Source organism: Equus przewalskii, chromosome 15 (assembly GCF_037783145.1).
Source record: "Equus przewalskii isolate Varuska chromosome 15, EquPr2, whole genome shotgun sequence".
Taxonomy (NCBI): Eukaryota; Metazoa; Chordata; class Mammalia; order Perissodactyla; family Equidae; genus Equus; species Equus przewalskii.
The window spans coordinates 68,065,511-68,092,463 of record NC_091845.1 but is presented as its reverse complement, the minus strand read 5'-3'; the positions used below and the strand labels follow the sequence as shown (position 1 = coordinate 68,092,463).

General features: G+C 40.9%; 1 protein-coding gene across 1 annotated transcript in view; it reads right to left on the bottom strand.

Annotated features, from left to right (window-relative positions):
* The window catches only part of COL6A5 (collagen type VI alpha 5 chain), a 130,636-nt gene extending 104,052 nt beyond the window's left edge, over window positions 1–26,584 (bottom strand). Inside the window, exon 1 of the mRNA XM_070576023.1 lies at window positions 26,365–26,584. The gene's annotated coding sequence lies outside the window, so the exon portion shown is untranslated. The remainder of the gene's footprint in view (window positions 1–26,364) is intronic.
* Between the last annotated feature and the right edge of the window lie 369 nt (window positions 26,585–26,953).

Here is a 26,953-nt window from a genome sequence, read left to right as displayed (position 1 = left end):
CTGTAGTCCAGGCTTCATGGTTGGACAGGGCCTCAGGCTGTGCTCCGCAATCGGGCAGGGCCACAGTTTGTGCCTCCAAGTTATGTGAAGCTGCAGGCTGGGCTTTGTGATCAGGTAGGCCACTGGCTGTGCTCTGTTGTTGGGCAATGTTGCTGCCCAGGCTCTCTAGTTGGGCAGGGCTTCACACTGTATCCTGCAGTTAAGTGGGGCTAGAGACTGCCCTGAGGTTGGGTGGGGTCACTGTCCAGACTTACTGGTAGTTTAGAGCTTCAGGCTGTGCTTCACAATTGGGCATGGTCACTGTTAGGGTTCCCTGCCTGGATGATGCCACAGGCTGTGTTCAGCAATTAAGCAGGGCTGTAAGCTGGGTTCCACTGCTGGGTGGTACCATAGGCTGGGCTCTGAGGCTTCCCAGGGTCATTGTTCAGGCTGCCTGGCTTGGTTCCTTAGCTGAGTAGGGCTGTAGGATGGGTTCTACAGCTGCCCAGTTTCTCTAGTCAGGCTTCTGGTCAGGTAAGGCTGAAGGGTATGCTCAGCAGTTGAAAGGGGCTACAAATTTTCTTCCTTGCCTGGGTGCAAGCCATAGAATGGTCTCCACGGCCAGTATGGCCCATTGGTTGGGGACTCAAATCAGACAGAACTGCCACTAAGCCAAATCTAAGCTGCCTGGCCAGACATGGCCACAGGCTCAGCTCTGTAGATGGGCAGAGCCACTGGCTGGGATCTCTGCCCAGGTGCTATGGCAAGCAGGACTATGGTCCAGCAAGTTCTGAGCACTGGTTCATGTAAGCCCTGCCCCTCGTCTCCGTATCTATCTGATCCCCAGTGGTTGAGCCCTGCAGATTCTCGCAGTGATCCTTGTGAGGCAAGTCCCAAGTAGAGCTCCTGGGAAGTGTCCTGCAACTCTGGGGGAGCTGGATATCCTCTTTGGGCTCTCTCTTCCCACTAGAGAAACTATAGACCCTGGGGCAGGGGGGGTGGCCCAGACGGCACTGTGTCAGCCTGGGGGAGGGGGAATGTGATCAAAGTGAAACTGTTCCTGTTACCCTCCTAATGTGGTCCTTCTCAATCTCTGTGCTCTAGGGGTTGCTCAGCCTCACCTCTGGGTTCTAGATTTTTGCAGTGATGTCTTGCCTATTGATAGGTGCTAGTGGGTCTTCTTGTGAGTGGGACTGAAGTTGGGAACAACTTATGTCCCCATCTTGATGATGCTACATCCAGGGCTCGTGGACCATGGCCAAGAGGGGCTGGGGCTGGTTCACAAGCTACTTCAGGATCCAAAGGTGGACGTCACTCCCTCCAGGCCCCTTGGTGTATGGTGCTGGTGAGAGAACCAAAGCCAAAATGGGCTATAGCTGAGCTCTCAGGGTTACGGAGCTGTTTCCGGGTCTGTAGAAGAGACCACAGTCAGTGAGTCAACTACCTGGGTGCAAGCCCGCCTTCTCAAAATGGCTGTCTGAAGTCTTGAACTGCACCAGGGCTTCATAATCTCCTACCTGGATCCCAAAGTTCCCACAGAGACACTTTTGTTCCAAGACAGATGCCAAATTATTGTGGCAGGGTTTGGCAGTGGGGGCAGGGGTGGATACAAGTGAGGGATGTCTTATTTGGCTATCTTGCTGACATCTCTCACTTCACCTTATTATTTGTTTTTTCCATTACTTTGGCTTCCCTTAGTATAAGTTGTTTGATCTGTTTCTCTTTCACGTTACTTGTGCTCTTGAGATAAATCTAATTTTTTCTGTGTGTAACTCATTTTGCATTCTCTTGGCTATTTCATACTCTGTTCCTGAGGATAAGGTGAAAGCTTGTTTTCCTCCAGATGAGATGGGGATAGAAGAGGGCAGCCTCCCAGAGCAGAAAAATTCCAGTGCGGTAATTTAGACCCACCCCTCCCAAACTCCCCTCCCAACCCCATCTCTAATCTAAGTACTTCTACCTCAGGCCCTGGCAGCCAACCTTTATTAATTAGGAATTATCCATGGCTCTTGGTTCTTTGATGGCTCAACTTCCCTCTCTCTCCTTTTAGATTTGGCTGAGGAAGCCAGCATTCAGTACTAAAATGCCAACTTGTCCAAAACTAACGGGGGAAAAGTGAAGGAAACATTAGGTTATGGAGGTCCCAAGACAACAGAGTGGGGGTCCCAGCACTTCAGAGACGCTTGAATCACACCTCTAAGGCCCCTCTTACCTCTAAAAGTCTCTGATCCCTTGATGCTATGATGGAAGTTCCTGAAGCAGAGAATGGCATGAACAAGTGATATTTTGGGGAAGTTTACCAGCCATTTTGGAGGATACATACCCCAAACCAGACTTAGGACACAAAGAAACTCCAAGCTCAAATAGCTGCCAAGTGAACCAATTTGCCCATTGTCACACTTTCAAATGCTCAAACTCTCAGAGGCTGATTGGGAATCCAAAGCTAGCATCAGTGAGGGGAGGGTACCCCAAGCCCACTTCAGGGAGAATCAACAGCCAAACCACACATCTGGCGAGAAGGCTCCACACACTGAACACATCCTGTGCAGCAACTAGCTGGCCTCGTTCTTTCCTGTGGGGATGCTCAGCACATGTAGGCCAGCCACATAGAGATGGTTAACAGAACGCCCCAGCCATTCCCAGGAGATAATATGGGAGAGTAATAATGGAATAATGAATAGTCACCTCCCTTCTTTTGATTACATTCTTTTGGTCATAAATGTCTGTGAAGACAAATCTCACTTACTCTCAATGATAAACAGTACTTTTTATGGGGCAGCCTGTTTTGTAACGTAAGGCCTGGGGTGTAAAAGTAACTTGGTGAAGCAGGATAACAACGAAGCTTAAGTTCGTGAAATACAAAGGCACATCGGCAAAGCTTACAACCTTCTGACAGGTTCAGAGACTAAAAGAAAGCAGCAATTATTCAGTAAGGTATAATAATACATCCAAGGCACTGGTTTCAGTCTTGAGCCCACTGGATTGGAAATAAGTATGTAAACAGTCTCTTGGAGGTTTACACTGCTAAATTCTAAGTCAAACACAGTACAAACAGCATTCTAAAACCACCAAGCTAATTTTTCTCTTTCTCTCCTTTTGCAGTCAAAGGAGCATGAGGTCCTAAAAGACAGTAAGAAATAAAGGTAGGCCATCTCTCCTTCTGTGCTCCACCTTGTTTCCCTCCTCCCCACTGGCCACCCTCTACTCTCCTAGGTTAACCATCCCTAACTCAGGGTGTCTGCCCCACAAACAGGCCAAGACCAGGACATGGAGCTCCAGGAGAGCGAGGAGGACACAAGCTAGGACACGCAACCCCCAGCTGGTGAGGGCCTAAAACTGCACATGTGCCACCCACTCGTTTGCAGCTGAGGATCTGAGGTCCGGCGAGGTTATGTGGAACGTCCAAGGTCACACAGTTAGTCCACAGCCGAGCTGAGGCTTAAAGCCTAGGTCTCAGCCTCAGATGGCCCATTTCTGGGAGCATCTAGAAGGCACTCCGGGTTTTCCTGTCGGTAAGGACAGTGAGGCCAGATAATCACCCTGTCTTATTTTCCCGCTCTGGCTGACCACGTCGTGGGTGCCGTATGGCTCTGCTTCTCTTGGTTTTCATGCTTCTCTTATTTCTCCCATGGCACCGCTCCTCAGAGCAGAAGTGCTACCTCCTCCACGTCCCCAAATCTATCGACACACCCAGACCCCACTCTGGCTGCCCAGACTGCCAAGACCATCTTCTTCTTTGGCACTTAGCACATTTTGCCTGTTCCGTGGTTACTGAAATTCTTTTCTTAGTCCCCCACATTTTCTCCACACGCACACACACACACAAACACAGAAATGCCGACAAGGTTGTTGAAGGCAAGATTTGACTCTTCATCCTTCATGATTGAGTGTCCCACTTGCCTAGGTCAGTGCCTGCCCTATAGTGGGTTCTCAAGAAATAGTTGTTGAATTAATTACTTAGAAAGCGCTAGAAGCACCATCGATCCAGCCATTTCCACTCAACTGCCTAACAAACTTCACAAAGCAGCAATTCCAGGCATATCTAGAAGTAAAAGGCCATGTTTGGAGTATTCTGAGATTGATAAAGAATTGCTTTATGCATGGAAAGCAAACTTCACCAGTTTGAGCAACTATGTGGCTAAGCTATACCACCACATTGGACCATTCTAGGCAAGTCCAGGCAGCCTGCTCTGGCAGCAAAGGCCACAGAATGTGGACAGTCCTAGTTCCCCCTTTATAAAAAGCAGAGGCCTGAGGCCGGCCCCGTGACCAAGTGGTTAGGTTCGTGCCCTTTGCTTCAGCGGCCCAGGGTTTCACCAGTTCGGATCCTGGGCGCAGACATGGCACTACTCATCAAGCCATGCTGAGGCGGGGTCCCACATGCCACAACTAGAAGGACCCATAACTAAAATATACAACTATGTCCTGGGGGCATTTCGTGAGAAAAAGCAGGGAAAAAAAAAAAAAAGCAGAGACCTTCCAAATCCCCTGGGGTCAGCCCAGGGAGGAAATAGATGGTGGGGGAGGGAAGAGATTTGGCATCAGTATTAGGACCAGTATGTCCTTCAACACAGGCCAGGCAAAGCAGCTAAGAAGTGAGGATCCACTTCTAGTTTAGCTAGAAATAGTTTCAGTTCAATGCCACAAACATTTACTGAGCTACCACAATGCACGATGCTTAGGGTAAGCAACACGGGGAAATGAAGATTAAGACCCAGTCCTTGCCTACAAAAAGAGCAGAATCTTTGCCAGGCAAAGTCCAGCTTATGATTTAGAACTGACTCAGCAACGTCTTCCCTCCTCTGCAGTCTCATTGGACTTTCTATCCTTTCTAAATATTTTTATATATATGCATACATGTATATGTGTATACATATGTAAACACATGCATGCATATCCAGGATAGATAGATAACTTACTCATTCAACAGATGTTTCTTGCGTGCCAACTATGTTCTCAGCACTGTTGTAGGCAGTTTCGATTCAGTAGCGGACAAAACAGGCAAGAATTTTCACTCTCACGAAGCTTTTGTGCTGGTTCCCCCTCTAGATTGTGAACTTTAAGGAGAGAAGGAAGTGAAGGAAGGTCTGAAGGCAAATACTCATAAAATAAAGCAAAATGAGATATCTCAAATGAGGGAATGAACAAAATACATGGAAACAGAGCAGAATTAAGGAAAGGCTTCAAGGAAGAGGTGGCACTTGGATTAGACGTGAAGGATGCCTGGAATACCAAAAGGCAAAGACGGTGGGGGGAAACAGTTCTGGCGTCTATAGCGCAGTGATGGCAAAGGCCCTGAAGAGCAGCAAGCAGCGGGTGTGTCCCGGAGGCTGCGAGCTCCTGCTTTGGCTGTGGTCCACGATGTGGAATGAGGAGGGATGAAAGACAAAGCTGGAAAGCAGGATTGGGATTACAAGATGGCAGAGGGCTTTAATGCTCTAAAGAGCATTTTAGGAGTGAGACTTCATTCTATTGGCAATTACGAGCTAAAGATGGTTCTTGGCTGAAGGAAGAGGGGCAAGGAGAAGCCCTGGGGATACCGTGAAAGGGATGCTGACTCTTTGTATAAGTTGGACCTTGGCTAGAGAGCCCCTTAATGCACTTTCCAATACCAAGGGGTTACACTATGCACAAAGGGCAAGAGGAGAGATCAAGGATCCAAGATAGAGAAGAGCCTCCAGCAAGGTGACACAACACATCAGTACAAGGAAACAGTTTCTCAAGTTTTTCTTATTTAGGGATTTCTGATTTTCCATTCTAAGGACATCTTCATCAGAGCAAATCAGATTAGGGCTGAGAGTAGGAATGCTTATGCCACTGTCTTCTAAAACCAAGACAAATAAGGCACATCAGAAACATGGGCTGCAGCTTAATTAACAAATCTACCAGCTGTCACTTGCCCGGTCATCCAACACTGCCACTTATAGAGAATTAATGGAACTGTTATAGGCTCTTGGACACCAAGAGTAAAATACAGAAAATATTCCCTCCAAGATCAAACAGTCTACCTGAGGGGCTGGGATAGTTACATGAAAAGATAAAATACAGGAAGCACAAAATGCTCAACCCTAAAGTGTAGTAAGGGTCAGAAACTTGTTGGTTTTGACTAAAATCTCACTGCAAACTCCATCATACAATAAGTATCTATGGAACATACTCCAGTGCCCGGCACACACTAGGTGCACAGTGAATACTCTTTGAAAGAATAAATGCACATGGCGTTTCAGAATAAATTATAAAGAAATGAGTTAGAATGAAGTTTAAAGAATAAGATGTAACACTTTTTCATGAAAAGATATCAAAAGGAAACATACAAAAACACTTGACATACTCTAATCACTTCTACAATTTTGATCAAGGGTAGTAGAAAGAAGACTGAGGAATCAGAATTCATAATTCAAATTGTGAGCTCCTTTCTGAGGCTTGGTTTCCTATTCTATAAAACAAGAGGGTTGGACTTCAGCTGTAAAATGGCCTCATTTTGTCAATTAGAACCCATTTCTTTTGGGAACATGGGCTCTGCCAAAGATATAAAATGAGTGGGTCCATCCCTGCATGGACCGCTCAGACAAGGCAGTTGCCCTCCCTGCCAGAGCACTGGTGGAAACTACAATGGTGCATCTAGAAGTCTCCTCCAGCACAGTTCCCAAGCATCAGAGACTTTTATTTTTCAAGTATTCTTAATTGCATTTCAACCACCCGTCCATAAGCTTCTTACACACCGGATTTTTTTAACAAACATCCCTGGAGAGAAGAACGTCTTGCTATGTTTCTAATACTTTCTAATACTTCCATTTGCCAAAACTTCACAAGGCCTGTTATATCTACATACAAAAGAATGATTGCTATGGTCACGATGATTGACCCAAGGAGGAGCACTTGACCTAGACCATCAGCGTCAATAAGCGTTAGACTGTATATAGGCTATTGCTAGACATATTGGGAAGGAGAGGTTCTCTTGCTGAGGTGGGAGATAAGTCTGCAGCTTCAGGGGTCATCTTGCCACCGTGAAGGAGAACCCCAAGATCAAGAAAGACGTTTGTGATGACATCAACACCTTGATCAGCAGACAAATCCTGGGACTTTTTTACATATCTCAGCCAATAAGACCCATTTTGTGCTTGAGCTAGTTTGATAATTTATAAGCAAAGGAATCCTTAACAACATGCACTCGGTAACCTTTGAAGACGCTTGGATACCAGATCCACCAGGAAATCAAGATTGGGGCCTCCATGATGATTCCTTCTTGCTGTAACTTTGAAAAACCATACTCTCTAGAGAGCTCTCAAATTCCCAGTCTCTCTGGAGTTGACCAAACACCATGGTATCCACACTGTTTCTCCCTCTGCCCCAAACTTGAACAGTTCTTTTCTTATGCACAAATTCAAATGCCAACTACACTTCAAGACCTGCCTGGCCTGCCTCCTGACTACTGCAGCTGCATCCATCTTACATGTTCTCATCTGCCCCAAACACTGTCTATACCACTGTTTCTTAACAGCTCATGTGTATATTTTATTATCTGTATTGTTTATTTCTGTGTATATGTTTGGTTGACCCAACTTTAGCATAAGTTTTGAGAAAAGGGACCATGTTCTACTTCATTCTACTTCAGGGTTCTCCTAATACAATGCAAAGCAAGTAAACACTTGCTAAACTTAATTAAAAGGATACAGTAGGTTAGTGGGTAAGTGCGAAGTTGGGTGTGTAGAGTGTGATCCCAATTCTTAAAAGATATCAAATATATTTATGTCTAGGATGTACTGTTGAGGTTTTTAGTTAATTCTTAAATTAAAAATTATTTTTTCCTGAGTAAAGCAAACATAAAAATTGAGGGGAAAAAAATCCACAAATATGTGACGCAATTTCCCAGAACAGTACCAATTCATGACTGTTGTCCTAGTATAACAATTACCAGCACCTTCTCTCTTAAAGGTGTCCCAGGACGTCCAGTTTCCAATCTGGCTTGTTAGGAGCTTGGAAGTCATCACTGTCCTAACAAGTAAAAAGTCGAGCAAACTGAAAATCAACAACTTTTCTTACATCTATTCAAGATGTGAGGTCACAAGGCAAACCACTGCTCCCAAAATTGGAGAGACAGATGTGTGGAAACAGAGAATACAACTTACCACTACAGAAACCTATGTTTCTGTACCAGAAACCTGGGCTGGGGTAGAGGAGCCTGACCTGTAATTGACAAATTGCTAGAGGCTCTGTGTGGACAAATCTGAGAGTTAAAAACTCCAGGGGAGGGTCCAGGATCAGGGTGGTGCCCATACTTTTGTAAGTTTTACCTCCAGTAATTCTACCAAGTTCTCACAGTGAGGATCTGAGAAAAACACACCTGTGCTTCCAACAGGGGGAGGGGAAAAGTAACCATTTTGACATACTCCAGAGAGTTCTGTTCTTAAGAAGATCTGCCCTCAGGAGAAACTATTTTGCCAGAGCCTAATTAAACCGGGGGAAGGAAAACACCTAACTCCAGCCCCCTGTAGCCATCCTGTCCTGCCTAAGAGGGTAAAAAGCACATGAGAAGCACTTGTGGAATTTACAGCCCAGGAGCACAGGCTCTCTAAAAGACTGAGGCCTAATCATAGGACTATACTTCCCTTCCCTTCTTACCCTCACATCACTAAAAACTTATCTATTGCCGTTTCTTTTATCCATTATATCATATCCAGCTTTCAACAAAAAATTATAAGGCATGCTAACATACAAAAACCAGTTTGAAAAGACAGATCAAGCATCAGAATCAGACTCAGATAAAGCAGGGATGTTGGAATTATCAAATCTGGAAGTTAAAGTAACTATAATTAATATGCTAAGGGCTCTAATGGAAAAAGTAGATGATATGCAAGAACAGATGGGTAATGTAAACAGAGAGATGGAAATTCCAAGAAAAAATCACAGAGAAATGCAAGAGGTCAAAAACACTGTTACAGAAATGAAGAATGTCTTTAACAGGCTCGTTAGCAGACTGGACACAGCTGAAGAAAGAATCTCTGAGCTTGAGGACATGTAGATATGAAACTACAAAAACTGAGAAGGAAAGGAAAGAAAAGACTGAAAAATTGCAACAGAAGAATATGCAGGAACTGTGGGACAACTACAAAGAGTGTAACATACTCATAATGGGAATACCAGAAGAAGAAGAAAGAGAGAAAGGAACAGAAGAAATATTTGAAATAATAATGACTGAAAATTTCCCCCAAATTAATGTCAGACACCAAACACATATCCAGGAAGCTCAGAGAACAGCAAGCAGGATAAGTGCCCAACCCACCACTCCCCAAAAAAACTATACCTAGGCTTATCATATTCAAAATTCAGAAAATCAAAGATAAAGAAAAAATCTTGAAAGAAGTCAGAGGGGGGAAAACACCTTATCTATAGAGGAGCAAAGATAAGAATTAGATTTGACTTCTCCTCAGCAACTATGCATGCAAGAAGAGAGAGGCGTGGAATATTTGCAGTTTTCAGAGAAAAAAACACCAACCTGAAATTCTGCATTCTGTGAAATTATCCTTCAAGACTGAAGAAAGAATAAAGACTTTCTCAGAAAAACAAAAATGGAGAGAATGTGTCACCATGAGACCTGCCTTGCAAGAAATGTTAAAAGAAGTTCTTTAGAGAGAAGGAAGATAACATAGGTTAGAAACTTGGTTAGAATCTATACAAAGATTCAAATTTTAATGGTGCCCAGGATTTGTTTTAATCAGATATAGTAAGATGCACACACACAAAAATGATCAACATGAAGAAAAAGTTCTTATTTTACTCACAGTTCCCTAGAAACAGGAGGCATGCATGCCATGCAGGGCCACACAGAGAAGAACCGGGGCAAGATGAGCAAGCAGAGAGAGAGGAACTGTGGGTGGAGCCTTTCTTGTGGTTTATCTTGGAAGAAATGAGTGAGGTAAGGTAAACAAGTTAGGCAGACTTAGAATTGGATAGTCTGAATAATGTCAGTGGGCTCTGGGCTGTAGGGGTGGCCCCTTGTTATCTAGCACCCAGTCCTGGGATGTTTAGAAAGGGGGATAGTGCCCCAGAGTTCAAAAACCCAATAAGAGGAGGCAGGTGGGAGTATGGACTCAGGTTTGGTTGGTCTACATATTAAAGGAGTGCTTGCAAGCAAATCCTTTACTGTCTCTAGGAATTAGCTAATCATGGTGAGAGGCAGTCCCTCCCTTCAGCAAGGCTCCAGATGCCAGATTATCAAGAACACAGAAAATTTAAAAATATAGCTAAACAAGAGTATTAGAGAAGGAATAAGTGAAGTTAAAATAAAAACTGTTATTTTTCTTATTCTTAATTGATCTAAGACACAACATTTTGTTCAAAATAACAACAACAATGTGTCTGATGATTATAGCTTATACACAAGTGAAATGAATGACAGCAATGATACAAGGAACAGGAGGATGAATCAGGGATATATTGTTATTATAAGGTAATTGCAGTACCCATGAAGTGATACAGTGTTATTTGAAAGTGGATTTGGAGTAGTTGTAAATGCACATTACAAATTTTAGGACAACCACTAAAAAAGTGGGGAAAAAAGAAGGATAATTGATATGCTAAGAAAGGAGAGAAATAGTCATATAAAATCTCAATTAAAATATCTAAAGGCAGAAAAAGAATAGAAGACAAAAATAAGAACAAAGAACAAGAGTGACAAATAGAAAACTAACAAATATAGTAAATGTATTAATCCAACTATGTTAGTAATCACTTTAAATGCCAGTGATCTAACTACATCTATTAAAAGATACATTGTTGAGTGGATCAAAAAACAACACCCAACTATATGTTGTTGAAGCCTACTTTAAATATAGAGATACATATAGATTAAAAGTAGACAAATAGAGAAAGATATACCACACTAACACTAATCAAAAGAAAACTGGAGTACTATATTAATTTCAGAAAAATCAGACTTCAGAACAAGGAAAGTTATCAGGGATAAAGAGAGGCATTACATAATGATAAAGGGGTCAATGCTCCAAAAAGACATAGCAATCCTTAGTGTGTATGCACCTAACAACAGAGCACCAATATAACTGAGGCAGGGAGGAGACATCAGCATCATGACAGAGTGAGTTCTCCCATAAACTCTCCCCTCAAAGATACAACAAAAAGGACATTCATATTCCAGCAGAGGACATCCACACAACACAAAACACATCTGACTGACCCACGAAGTCATACATCCAAAGGTGGAGGTGCTGGAGCCCCTTCCCAAGGAAGTGGAACAAGGTAAGAAAACGCTTCTCTTCCTCACTGAAGGAAAGCAGCCCAGGGAGTGCACACCACCTCCAGGAGGAAAGTGGAGGAGGGGAGGGAAAAGCAGCCCTCTGTGGAAACTCCACAGATCTCTGAGGTCCCTCACAGCTCAGAAGAAAGCCCTCCACAGAAAGGACTAGCTATCATCATTAACCAAACACCCCAGGAAAGCAGATAGCAAAGGCAGAGCGAGAAGCCCACAAGACCATGCAAGAGAAGAAAGCGCCCCTCCCCCACACTCAGAGCCACAGCCCAGCACCTTGGAGCTGTGCCCACAGATCCCAGTGGGCTCAAAATACGCATCTCTTGACCCCCCCTCCCCACCCAGAAGGGAAAGGTGGAAGTGGCAAACAAAGACTATTACAATGCAAAAGTAAAAATCCATGCCATCGGGCAGTATGGAAAAGTACATTAAATCTCCAGACCAGAAGGAAAATGACAAGTACCAGAAATTAACCATGAAGACACAGAAATCTATAACCTAAATGACAGAGAATTCCAAGTACCTATCAGTGAAAAACTCAATGAGTTGAAAGAGAATGCAGATAGACAATACAATGAGTTTATGAGCTACTTCACAAAAGAGATTGAAACTATAAAGAATAATAATCAGACTAACAATAATCAGAATTATTGGAGACGAAAAACACAATGGATGAGACAAAGAATAAAACAGATTCCCTGAACAGCAGAGGTGATAACATCAAGGAACAATCAGCATAATTGAGGATAAAAACATAGAAATGCCTCAGAAGGAGGACTAGAGAGAACTAAGACTAAGAAGAAATGAAGAAAGTCTCTGAGAAATATCCAACTCAATTAGGAAATGCAACATAAGAATTACAGGTATTCCAGAGGGAGAAGAGAAGGAGAATGAAGCAGAAAGTGTGTTCAAAGAAATAATATCACATAACTTTCCAAACCTGGGGAAAGAGATGGAAATACATGTGAAAGTGGCCATCAGATTTCCTAACTATGTCAATGAAAAAGGACCTACTGCAAGGCATATAGCAGTGAAGCTGGCAAAAGTCAATGACAAAGAAAAAACACTAAGGGCAGCAAGGTAGAAGAAAGTAACTTACAAAGGAACCCCTATCAGGCTTTCAGCGAATTTCTCAGTAGAAACCTTACAGACTAGAAGACAGTGGAATGATATATCCAAATCTTTCAAAGACAAAGACTTTTAGGCAAGAATACTCTATCCAGCAAAAATATCCTTCAGATTTGATAGAGAAACAAAAACTTTCCCAGACAAACAAAAGCTAAGGGAGTTCATTGCCACAAGACCCCTCCTACAAGAAATCCTAAACAAGGCCCTCATACCTGAAAAGAAAATAAGAAAGTTGTTACAAATCTGTAAGCATTGAGATGAATAGGCAGACAAAATCAGAAAATTGGAGCTATCCATCAGGACAGGTTAGCAAATACTCAGATAAAACATTTAAGATAAAGGGACAGAAAATGCGAAAAACAAAGACAATCTTGTCATTTTAACCACAAATTCACAACACAAGACAAAATAAGATGTGACAAAAACAACTTAGGAAGGGAAGAGGAAAGGGACTGAACTGGTTTAGTCTGAGAAAATGAGGTCATCAGAAATTGGACTATCTCATCTATGAGATTTTTCATATAAACTTCACAATAACCACTAAACAAATACATAGCACAGAGAGACAAATAATAAATAAGGATAAAACAATAAAACCAGCGTAGAAATCTACCCAACTGAATTGGTAGTCTGAAATGCACATGACGAGAAACAAAGGAAATGCAGGAGAATCAGAAAACAAGCAATAAAATGGCAGCATTAAGCTCTCATATATCAATAATCACCCTCAATATAAAGGGATTGAAGATCCAATAAAAAGACACAGAGTGGCAAGATGGATTAAAGAACAAGACCCAATAATATGCTGCCTCCAGGAAACACATCTCAGCTCCAATGACAAACACAGGCTCAGAATGAAGGGATGGAAGATGATACTCCAAGCTAATGGCAAACAAAAGACAGCAGGTGTTGCAATACTTAGACAAAGTAGACCTCAAAATAAGACAGGTAAAGAGAGACAAAGAGGAGCAGTATATAATGATAGAAGGGACACTCCACCAAGAAAACATAACACTTACAAATGTCTATGCACCCAAAACAGGAGCACCAAAGTACAGAAAGCAACTATTAGCAACCCTAAAATGAGATGTTAACAAGAAAAAAAAATAATAGTAGGGGACCTCAACACTCCACTCACATAAATGGATAGCTCATCCAAACAGAAAGTCAACAAGGAAACGGTGGAATTAAATGAAAAGTTAGACCAGATGGACTTAATAGATATATATATAGAACACTCCATCCCAAAACAGCAGAATACACATTATCTCAAGTGTGCATGGAACATTCTAAAGGATAGACCATATGTTGAGAAATAAAGCAAGCCTCAATAAATTTAAGAAGATTGAAATAATAACAAGCATCTTTTCTGACCACAATGCTATGAAACTACAAATCAACTACAAGAAAAAAGCTGAGAAAAGGACAAAGATATGGAGACTGAACAACCAATGGATTAATTAATAAATCAAAGGAGAAATAAAAAAATATCTGGAGACAAACGAGAATGATAACATACCATACCAACTCATATGAGGTGCAGCAAAAGTGATACTAACAGGGAAATTCATTGCAATACAGGCTTACCTTAACAAACAAGAAAAATCCCAAATAAGCAATCTCAAACTGCACCTAACTGAATTAGAAAAAGAACAAACAAGGCCCAAAGTCAGCAGAAGGAGGGAAATAACAAAAATCAGAGCAGAAATAACTGTAATCGAAAAAAAAAGAGACAGTAGAAAGAATCAATGAAATGAAGAGCTAGTTCTTAGATAAGATAAACAAAATTGACAAAACCCTAGCCAGACTTACAAAGAAAAAGAGGGAGAAAACTCAAACAAATAAAATTAGAAATGAAAGAAGAGAAATTACACTGGATACCACAGAAATACAAATGATTATAAGAGAATACTATGAAAAGCTGTATGCCAACAAATTGGACAATCTAGAAGAAATGGATAAATTCTTAGACTCTTACAATCTCCCAAAGCTGAATCAAGAAGAAACAGAGAATCTGAATAGACCAATCACAAGTAAAGAGATTGAAACAGTAATCAAAAACATTCCCCCCAAAAAAGGCCAGGTGCGGACAGCTTCCCTGGAGAAGTCTACCAAATGTTCAAAGAAGATCTAATACCTATCCTTCTCAAACTATTGCAAAAAATTAGGGAAGACAGGACACTTCCTAACACATTCTATGAGGCTAACATCACTCTGATACCAAAGCCTGACAAGGACAACACATAAAAGGAAAACTACAGGCCAATATCACTGGTGAACATAGATGCAAAAGTCCTCAGTAATATATTGGCAATGTGAATACAGAAATACATTAAAAAGATCATACACTATGATCAAGTGGGATTTATACCAGGGACACAGGGATGGTTCAGCATCCACAAATCAATCAGTGTGATATACCACATTAACAAAAGGAAGAATGAAAACCACATGATCATCTCAATAGACTCAGAGAAAGGATTTGACAAGATCCAACTGGCATTCATGATAAAAACTCTTAACAAAATGGGGATAGAAGGAAACTACCTCAACATAATAAAGGCTATATATGACAAACCTACAGCCACCATCATGCTCAATGGGGAAAAACTGAAAGCCATCCCTCTGAGAAGAGGAATAAGACAAAGGTGCCCACTCTCACCACTCTTATTCAACATTGTACTGGAGGTTTGGGGAAGAGCAATTAGGCAAGAAAAAGGAATTAAAGAAATACAAATAGGAAATGAAGAAGTGACACTCTCGCTGTTTGCAGATGACATGATCTTATATATAGAAAACCCTAAAGAATCCATTGCAAAACTATTAGAATTAATCAACAACTACAGTAAAGTGGCAGGGTACAAAATCAACTTACAAAAATCAGTTGCATTTCTATACTCTAATAACAAACTAACAGAAAGAGAACTCAAGAATACAATTCCATTTACAATTGCAACAAAAAGAATAAAATATCTAGGAATAAATTTAACCAAGAAGGTGAAAGACCTATACAATGAAAACTATAGGACATTACTGAAAGAAATGGAGATATTCCATGCACATGGATCAGAAGAATAAACATAGTTAACATGTCCATACTACCCAAATCAATCTACAGATTCAGTGTAATCCCAATCAGAATATCAATGACATTCTTCACGGAAATAGAACAAAGAATCATAAAATTCATATGGGGCAACAAAAGACCCCAAATAGCTAAAGTAATCCTGAGAAAAAAGAAGAAAGCTGGAGGGGCTGGCTCGGTGGTGCAGGGGTTAAGTTTGCACCTTCTGCTTCAGCGGCCCAGGGTTCACTGGTTCGGATCCCAAGTGTGGACCTACGCACTGCTTGTCAAGCCATACTGTGGCAGGTGTCCCACATATAAAGTAGAGGAAGATGGCCACGGATGTTAGCTCAGGGCGAGTCTTCCTCAGCAAAAAGAGGAGGATTGGCAGCAGATGTTAGCTCAGGGCTAATCTTCCTCAAAAAAAAAAAAAAAATAGAAAGAAAGCTGGAGGCATCACAATCCCTGACTTCAAAATGTACTACAAAGCTGCAGTAATCAAAACAGCATGGCAGTGGCACAAAAACAGACATACAGATCAATGGAACAGAATTAAAAGAAATAAAACCACACATCTATGGACAGCTAATCTTTGACAAAGGATCCAAGAACATACAATGGAGAAAGGAAATTCTCTTCAATAAATCCTGTTGGGAAAACTGGGCAGCCACATGCAAAAGAATGAAAGAAGACCGTTATCTTATGCCATACACAAAAATAGACTGAAAATGGATCAAAGACTTGAAGGTAAGACAGGAAACCATAAAACTTCTAGAAGAAAATATAGGTAGTACACTCTTTGATATCCATCTTAAAAGGATCTTCTTGAATACCATGTCTTCTTGGACAAGGGAAGCAAAAGAAAAACTAAACAAGTGGGACTTCATCAGACTAAACAGCTTCTGCAAGGCAAAGGAAACTAGGATCAAAGCAAAAAGACAACCCACCAACTTGGAGAAAATATTTGCAAATCTTATATTTGACAAAGGGTTAATCTCCATAAGAACTCACACAACTGAACAACAACAAAACCCGACCAAAACATGGGTAAAGTATATGAACAGATATTTCTCCAGAGAAGATATACAGATGGCCACTAGGCACATGAAAAGATGTTCAACATCATTAATCATTAGGGAAATGCAAATGAAAACTACACTAAGATAGCACCTTACACTCATTTAAATGGCTATAATCACTAAGACAATAAACAACAAGTGTTGGAGAGGGTGTGGATCAAAGGGAACACTCATACACTGCTTATGGGAATGCAAACAAGTGCGGCCTCTATGGAAAACAGATTGGAGATTTCTCAAAAAACTTAAAATGGAAATACCATATGGCCCAGCTATCCTACTACTTGGTATCTATCCAAACACCTTGAAATCAACAATTAAAAGCAACTTATGTACCCCTATGTTCATTGCAGCATTATTCACAACAGCCAAGCCATGGAAGCAACCCAAGTGCCCATCAACAGATGATTGGATAAAAAAGATGTGGTATGTATACACAATGGAATACTACTCAGCCATAAAAAAGACAAAATCATCCCATTTGCAACAATATGGATGGACCTGGAGGATATTATGTTAAGTGAAATAAGCCAGATGGAGAAAGACAAACACCAGATAATTTCACTTGTATGTGGAAGATAAACATACTCATGAACAAACACAACAGTTCAGTGCTTACTGGGGGAAGGAAGCTGGGAGGTGGGTACAGGGGGTGAAGGGGAGTACCTATATGGTGATGGACAAGTAATAATGTACAGCTGAAATCTCACAATGTTGTGAACTATTATGAACTCAAAAAAAAAGTGAGGCAAAAACCAAAGAACTACAAGAAGAAACAGATGAATCCACTATTATAGTTGAAGACTTTAACACCCCTCTATCAGAAATGGGCAGATCCAGCAGGAAGAAAATCAGTAAGAACATAGTTGAACTCAATAGCACTGTCAATCAAATGGATATAACTGACATCTACAGAATACTTCATCCAACCATAGCAAAATACATGTTCTTCTCAAGCTCACATGTAACATTTACCAAGGTAGACCACATTTTACTTTATTTTATTTTTGAGGAAGATTAGCCCTGAACTAATATCCACCACAAATCCTCCTCTTTTTGCTGAGGAAGACTGGCCCTGAGCTAACATCTGTGCCCATCTTTCTCTACTTTGTACGTGGGACACCCGCCACAGCATGGCTCGACAAGTGGTGCATAGGACCACATCCAGGATCTGAACCAGTGAACCCCAGGCCGCTGAAGCAGAACGTGTGAACTTAACTGCTGTGCCACTGGGCCAGCCCACATTTTGACCTATAAAACACACCTTAACAAATTTAAAGGAATAGAAATTATACAACGCCTCCTCTAAGACCACAGTGGGATTAAACTAGAAATTAATAATAGGAAGATGGCTGGAAAAATCCTAAAATACTTGGAGATTAAACAACAAACTTCTAAACAGCACATGGGTCAAATAGAAATCTCAAAAGAAATTTTAAAATATTTAAAACTAAATGAAAATTTAAAAACAACTTATCAAAATTTGTAGGATACAGCAAAAGTAGTACTTAGAGGGAAATCTATAGCATTGAATGCATATATCAGAAAAGCAGAAAAATTTAAATTGAATCATCTAAACATCATCTAAGCATCCACCTTAGGAAAATTTTTGAAAGAAGAGAAAATTAAATCCAAAGTAAGCAGCAGAAAAGAAAAAATTAAAAATGGAGCAGAAATCAATGACATTGAAAACAGGAAATCAATAGAGAAAAGCAATAAAACCAGAAGCTGATTCTTTGAAAAGATCAATAAAATTAATAAGCCTCTAGCCAGGCTAACTAAGAAAAAAAGAGGGGACATCAGAAAGGAAAGACGGGACATCACTCTAGATCCCATGGACATTAAAAGGATGATCAAGGAATACTATGAACAACTCCATGCTCACAAGTTTGATAACCTAGATGAAGTGGACGGATTTTTGAAACACAATGTGCCAAAACTCACACAAGAAGAAATAGACAATCTGAATAGGCCTACATCTATTAAAGAAATTAAATTAATACCCTTACAAAACAGAATGCACCAGAGTCAGATAGGTTTACTGGCGAATTATACCAGATACTTAAGGAAAAATGATAGCAATTCTCTACAATCTCCTCTAGAAAACAGAAGCAAAGAGACTACTTCCTAAATCATTCTATCAGGCCAGGATTACCCTTTTGTCAAAACCAGACAAAGATTACAAGAAAAAGAAAACTAGAGACCAATGTCCTTATGAAGATAAATGTAAAAATCCTCCAAAAGAGTGTTATCAAATCAAAGCCAACAATGTATAAAAAGAATTATACACCATGACCAAGTGGTATTTATTCCAGGTATGTAAGGCTGGTTCAACACTCAAAAACCAATTTATGTAATCCATCACATCAACAGGCTACAGAAGAAAAGTTACATGATCATATCAACAGAAGCAGAAAAAGCATTCAACAAAATCCAACACTCATTCATGATTTATAAAAAAATTCTTGGCAAACTAAGAATGGGGGGAACTTCTTCAACATGATAAACAACATCTACAGAAAACCTACAACTAGAGTCCAGCCCAGTGGCATAGTAGTTAAGTTCGTGTGCTCCACTTCGGTGGCCCAAGGTTCGCAGGTTCAGATCCTGGGCATGGACCTATGCACTGCTCATCAAGCCATGCTGTGGTGGCGTCCCACATACAAAAATAGAGAAAGATTGGCACAGATATTAGCTCAGGGCCAATCTTTCTCACACACACAAAAAACAACAGAAAATTTACAGCTAACGTCATACTGAATGGTGAGAAACTAGATGCCTTCTCACTAAGATCAAGAACAAGGCAAGTATGTTGCCTCTCACCCCTCCTTTTCAACATTGTACTGGAAGTCCTAGTTAATGAAATAAGACACAAAAAGGTTATAAAAGGCACACAGATTGCCAAGGAAGAAACATGGCTAGCTTTGTTTGCAGATGATCTGATTATATATGTAGAAAATTCCAGAGAATTAGCAAAAAAACTCCTGGAACTAAGTGATCATACTATCATTATGTGACCTTTGATTATAGCTTGTGCCATCACTAGAATGTAAACTCCATCAGAGAAGGACATTTGCTTTGGCTCATTGTTGTATCCAGAGTCTTTACCAGTACCTGGTCAATAGTTAGCACTCAATAACTGTTGGTTAAAAAAAAATCTTCCTCCTTTTTGCTTGAGGAAGATTAGCACTGAGCTAACATCTGTGCTGATCTTCCGCTATTTTGTATGTGGGATGCCTCCACAGCAAGGCTGATGAGTAGAGTAGGTCTATGCTTGGATCTAAACCTGTGAACCTGGGCCGCCAAAGGGAAACACGCAGAACTTTTAACCACTTGGCCACAGGGCCGGCCCCCTGGATTCAGCTTTGTGTGTGTGTGTGCGTGTGTGTGTGAGGAAGATTGGCCCTGAGCTAACATCTGTTGCCAACCTTCCTGTTTTTGCCTGAGGAAGATTGTTGCTGAGCTAACATCATGTGCCCATCTTCCTCTATTTTATGTGGGATCCCACCACAGTGTGGCTTGACAAGCAATGCTAGGTCAGCACCTGGGATCCAAACCCATGAACCCTGGGCTGCTGAAGTGGAGCGTGCAAATTTAACCACTACACCACCAGGTTGGCCCCTAGATTCAGCTTTTTAATACCATCTAAGAATCTTTTTCTTTTAAAAGACGAATGTAACTATTTTTATTTTATATTATAAACTATATGCTTGGGCTTACTTCTCTTAACTCTATTTTATATACTATCCTTTACTTTTCCCTACTGTTTCTCTTGTTTAACTTTTTTCCTTATCATCGCTTTCTTATTTTCTATTTCCCCTCCATTAATCATTAATTTGGAAGAATATATATCAGGTTTTTTTACTTAAAATAAACTAAGTAAAATTATTTGTAAATAAAGTGTTTTAATGTATATTTCTAAATTCATCAATTTTAGAAATGAAACAATATTTATGACCACCCATGAAAGACGAGAAAATTAGTTGGCTTACATCTCCTTCCTCTTCTTTAATTTTTTGTTTGCATTTATGGGGGCAAGGGGAGTCTCCCCATCTATTATCATGAAATTATCTTTTATACTTTAGGTTTTTTATACTGTAGCTTTTCTTTCAAGAATTATAATTCTTGCTTTGGAATCACAATGCCATGGTTATTTAAATTTTATTTCTAAGTTTAAACAGAATTAATGGGCCCTGTAAGTCCATATACATTCTTGGGTTCTTTATTCTAATTCTTCTATGTGCCACCTAAAGTGACCAGATCAGCATTGTCCAATAGAAATAGAACACAAGCCACACACGTAATTTTAAATTTTTTAGTAGCCACATTAGCAAAGAAATAAGTGAAATTAATTAAATAATATATTTTATTTAACCCAATATCTGCAAACTACTATAATTTCAATGCGTAATCAATATATAAATGATTAGTGAGACACTTTGCATTCTTTTTTTCATACTAAGTCCTCGAAATCTGTGTATTTTACTCGTATAGCACATCTCAACTCAGACCAGTCACATTTCAAGTGCCACATATGGTGAGTGGCTACATACTGGACAGCACAGCTATAGATCCTGGTACACACAGAAAATGACAACGTTCTTTATGTCCTTAGCCCAAAGCCTTCCACCCCACAGCCCCAGGCTAAGGAGACCAATGTCTCAGCACATCCATAGTCCGTACGAGGCACACCAATTAGAAAGTGCTGGCTGGATGACTTTTAGGAAGTGGTTAATTAAGACAGTGTTTCTCAAGTTTTAATATACACAGGAATTACCCGGGCTTCTTGTTAACATGCAGGCTCTGAGTCAGTAGCTCTGGAGTGAGCCCTGAGATTCTGCATTTTTAACAAGCTCCTAGAGGATGCTGGTCCTCAGAAAGCACTTGAGTAGCAAGGGATGAGGTTATATATACTGAGGTTTGGCCTCACTGAGAATGTCTTCCTGATACCTTTTCAATTGGCCACATAGAGGAACCTAAATCAGTGCTCTCTAATAGAAATATAACACAAGGCAAATATAGAATGTGGCTAGGGAATTCTCAGGTTTCATTTCTTTCATTTCCTCTCTAAGCTCTGTGTCATTGAGTCATTGCCTTCTGTTTTCTGATGTTGCTGAGATAATTTATACAGCCTAATTTATTTTATTTTTCTTACTGGATAGTTTATCTTTCATTCTGAATAACACCATACTAATCTTGATTTATTTTTTGTTTTTCCCTCTGGAACGCGATAAGACTTTTAATCTGCTAATTCAGATGTTCTTTTACTTTGGGAAAATTTTTATCTAATTCCATATTTTTTTCATATTTTAGTCTCAAATTGAGAAATATCACATGGGACAAGTTCATTTAGTGTATTATGGTTCCTTTTTATTTCGCCCAAAGCTATTTTCAAATCAACAATGCATCTTGATTAATGATTGTCTAGGATCAAAGAAATACAATATGTTTTATATTTATTTGCAGTTCCTTTTGTTCTATCTCTTTTTTTTTTAGAAAGTCTACATATCCTATGCTGTCTCTCTATTGTTTGTTTTCCATCACTATTATTCCTTATAACCATTTTTCTCTCTTTGTCTTTGTCCTCTGCAATCTATGAGATTTCTCCCAAAGCTTTCCTCTAAATCAAAACTCAGTTTTCCACAAGGTTGGTTTACATCTAGCTGCTTCTAATTTGGGTTTTGATCTTGTAATGGTTTTATTTTCCTTCTGTGCTTTCCTTGGCTTTGCCTTTTGTTATCTCTTGCATTTCTTTGAGACCTTTAACCTATGTTCTCTAATGCCTTAGAATTTAGAGTAATTTTCTTCTGTTTCCAGGAATTCTGAATCTTTGTTTTGCATATAACAGATGCTTCCTTTTTTATTGGAAGCATTTTTGCATAAGGCCCATACTGGTGCTTTGGGTTTTCTGTGCATCCTTTGAAGGTTTGTTGGGCGTGGGGATGGGGGAGGAAAGTTGAAGCAGCAGGGATCCAACAAGAGTTGGTCCTACACATTTCACATTCATAGTTCTCAACTAGTTTGTAGTATATTGGTACTAAGAATAGACATTTTCTTCTCATTATACTTTTAGCTGCTTGTTACTAGTTTATAAAAAAAGCTATAGATTTTTTTCTGGATTTATTTTATAGTCAGCTGTCTTAATTAACTCAATTAATTTTCATCGATTCTCTTAGCTATGGTCTATCTGGAACAGCAAGCACTTATGTATTTCTTATTATGTGCCAGTCACTATTCTTTGTTCTTTGTCATTACAACATCTCTATGAGTTGAGTCTTCCTTTTCGCCCATGAGACAGAAGAAGAAAGTGATGTTAAGTATTCCACCCAAGTTCACACAGCTAGTAAGTGATAAAATGCTGATTTGAGCCCAGGTAGGTGGGCTCTTAAGTCATTACACTGTTTGCAAAATTTGACTATGTTATCTCCCTCTTTCCAATTTTTTTCCTTACCTTATTGCAATGGTTAAAATGAAGTATGCAAAGTATCTTCATTCTCTCATTTCTTCTACAACCTGCCCTTCTCCATTAAGGAGATAGACCGATTAAGGGCATCAGAAAAGCTAAAGTCTACAGTAGCTCTATACTAACTGGGCCTGTACTCTTGGGCAAGGGTTTAATAATTCTAAGCCTCAACTTTCTCACCAATGAAGTGGTAATAAACACAACTACTTTTTTGTTCCCTCTCAGAATTACCGTGAGATTTAAATATAACCATTTTTGTAAACTGCTTCAAGACCTAGACAGAGATATCATTATTACTACAATTTCATACCCAGAGTCTTTCTATTTCAGGAGCCTGTCTGCTCCACTTGAACATCCTCAAGCCAACCAGTTGCCTAGAAACTTGTTATTATCACGTTTTTCTCTACCACCTTCTACTCCCCAATGCACACACATGTCCGAACCACTACCCATCACAACTGTTGTCACTTGCCAGTCTCCAAAGAACCATTCTTGTCCTTCATCCCTATTGCAGAGACTTCTAGTTGCCTACCCACTGTCCAATATTCCCTCTTTCTTTATCAACAGACCCTCTATATCGATGGATGGGGCAATGTGCACACGGCTATAAAAAAAAATTCCAAACCTCCTTTGCAGCTAAGGTTAGCCAATGAAATATACACAGAAGGTGAAAGACCCAGCAGAAAAGTACGCCTTTGTGCACTATAATTATGCCCATACCACTGACAAAAAGACTGAGGCTCAGAGAGGTAGTACAGCTTACCCCAAAACTTGCAGTCTCATTGACGGCAAAGATGATGTTTTTTCCACTGAACTACACTGCCTTTATAAAGCCCTCATTCGACTATTCTGGTCTCTTAATGTCCCTTATTATCTTAGTTAACCATGCAGAGGGAGAAGGCTCAAGATGTTATCTGGACCCATCAAATAATGTGGAATTTACATTGGCCGTTCAGAGAACAAGTCTTGAATTACAGTATGCCCCCAAAGAGTTCCTTGAAGGATCAGAATTCAAACAAGTCAGAGGAATCTAGGACAGTACCATAGGGCAGTGGGGATTGACAGCAGTGACAAAAATGCTGGCAACTGCCACACGTACCACCAGCTAGCGCTTCCTCATAAGGTAGACATGTAGCTTGTTTGGATCTTAGGTCCTGGCTTTGCCCAGTGCCCACATCCTCCTCCTCGGCACTTGCTCAGAGAAGACCTGAATCTGACATCCTACAAGATTGATCCTACAGGGGCATCCTCAAAGCAAACTGCAATGCCATGAAAAGCACACATCTCAAGGGAATTCCTGTCCCCTACTGCCGCAGCTAGAGGGTTCTGGGTAAATGTTCCAGGGTTAAAAATTCTTCCCTTTTGGAAGGTGATTTGAACTTGAAGGAGGAAAATCATAATATAAAATACCATGAAAATAAGACATATGTTGTAAATCTTATACCCTGTTATAGGAGGATGCTGAGTATATGCTCTTTAAATACTTAGAAACAAGCTCTGTGTGCACACATGATTCAAGATGGGAAATATTTGCAGTGACAAACTTTATTTTCACAGACTCATGACATTCTTAGCAACGGCTTCAATTTTACCAACATTTCCAAAGTTGTTTTCAAACAGAAGTGTCTTTAAAATCCCTGAACAAACCATTTAGATGTCTTAACTTAAAACATGCATATATAATTAAATATATGCTCATTATATTCAGTATTTCCTCTGCTTTAACATATTAATAAAGATCCAACATTGTAACCATACAGCAGGTAGGGAACTCCAGGGATCTGCTTTGAAATAATGCTGGAGAGTGCCACATCAAAACCACACATCCTGCATCCACCCACTGAAGAGAGGGGAAAACTGAGAAACATCCACAGCATTTGCCACAGAGTCTCAGAATAAGTCAATAGTGGATTTCGACTTAATATTTAAATTAAGCCACTAAAGGAGACGAGGAATAACAAAAAACACAACTGATAGAAAATCATGCATAGAACCTTCATCATCAAATATCTCATGTGTGAGGTTCTCAGCAGCGGTGAAGAGCCTGCGTCATCAGCAGGAATGGTTCAGAACCTTGGAGAATGGAAAATTGCATCATTTGGGTCTACACGGTATGCATATTTGTTTCTAAGGGGTTTTCCCATAGCAACCGATTTCTTCTCAGCGTTTGTTATGCGGCAGCTAGTGCTGGCACTGGACTCATCAGAGAAGATGACAAATTGTCTTTCTCACTTTGATTCATAAGAAATCTCAGGATCCCAGGCCAGCGGTGTCGGAGTGGTTAAATTCACCCGCTCGCTTCGGTGACCAAGGGTTTCCCGGGTTGGGATCCTGGGCATGGACATGGCACCGCTCATCAGGCCATATTGAGGCAGCGTCCCACATGCCATAACTAGAGGGACACACAACTAAAAATATACAACTATATACTGGGAGGATTCAGGGAGAAAAAAGCAGAAAAAAAAGAAATTTCAGAATCCCTATTTATTCTACTCGTAAAATGTATCAAGTAAATTTTAATACAAAGATTAAAAAATACGTCTAGTCAATGTGAATTTTTCTTAGGGATTTTTGTTCAGAACTCACAAAGTAAATACATCTCTTCCAAAATATTGAATCTGGCATTCTGGGTTAACAGCAATAACAAAAAATTAACTTCAGAAGGAACATTTAAATAACAAAACCCAAAATAAATGTGAGGTACCGCAAATTACAAAGATCCTGGTTAAAGAAACAATATGGCACCAGTTCGGAGATTCCAAGAGCATGTGACTCCCTCCCTCCCTCCCTTTGAAAGAACCTTGCTTGGAGCCTTGTACATAGTGGAAACTCAAAAACGTTTGCTAAAGCCATGAATGTTGTTTTGAGGAAATCTGGACCATCACAGTTCACAGTCTGCAACAGAATAGCAATTCCCACAAACCATGAGTGTTTCTGTATCTGAACATACCCCAGTATCTAATGCCAAGCGTCGGACTACACGACCTCTAAAGCAGTGGTTATCTACCTCGAGCTCCATCACAGTCCAGTGGAGGGCTTGTTAAAACACACCTTCCCGGGCCCCACTCCCAGAGATTCTGGTTCAGCAGCTCTAAGGTGAAGCCCATGAATTTGCTTTTCGAACAAGGTCTTAGTGGATGGTGATAGTGCTAGTCCTTGGGCTACATTTCGAATAGCACTGCTCTATCGTCTTTCCAATTCTAACAGTCTAGCCTTTAAGAGCCTTGTCTCAACCATTTGCAAAAGTCCTTAGAGCCCAGAATTTTAGTGCATCCTACCTCCTACAAAATCACCGGCAGGGTAATAGCCTCTTCACACCTGCATATCTCTGCCCTCAGCGCCATCCTCCGCCCGCCTCTGGTGCCAAGCCCCGGCACTTCCCACTCACCGAACTCTCCCCGGGTCTGGGGACGCTCAGAACCCTGGAGCCCGAGCCCAGCTCTTCAGAGAGCGCCCTGCCCGCGCGCCTCGGCTGGCGGGGCCTCGCCGCAGCCGCAGGTGGCCCGAGGAGCGCGCCTGGGGCTCTCTTAAGCCGGCACTGCCCCTTGACCTGCGCCTGGCTCTCCCCTGCGGCCTGGGGCTTTCAACTCCCTGCGGTTTTTCTGAGTGTCCCGGGACGCTCCAGCTGCCTGTTGGCTTTGTGCACAGGGGCTTGCAGCCAATTTCAGGGAAGCCGTGGGCAGCCAAAGGAATTTGAGAAAGCGGAGTTTCTCAGAAACCGAGGGCAACTGTGACGTGCTGGCTGCGCAGCCGAGGTTACTGCTGCTGCTTGGGCTGAGGACTCGTCATGTAGCTCCAAGGGTTTACTCAGCGCTTTCCGCAGACCCAGCCTACGGAGAACCAGAGAAAATTCCCAAAGTGGGGCAATCCTGTGGGAAGCGGGAGGTGGGGCGCAGAGAGAGCACCTATGCTAAGGGCAGGTAGCCGTTCTCTCCAGCAGCGTCCACGAAGGGCAGGGTTGGCCAATGGAGGAGGCA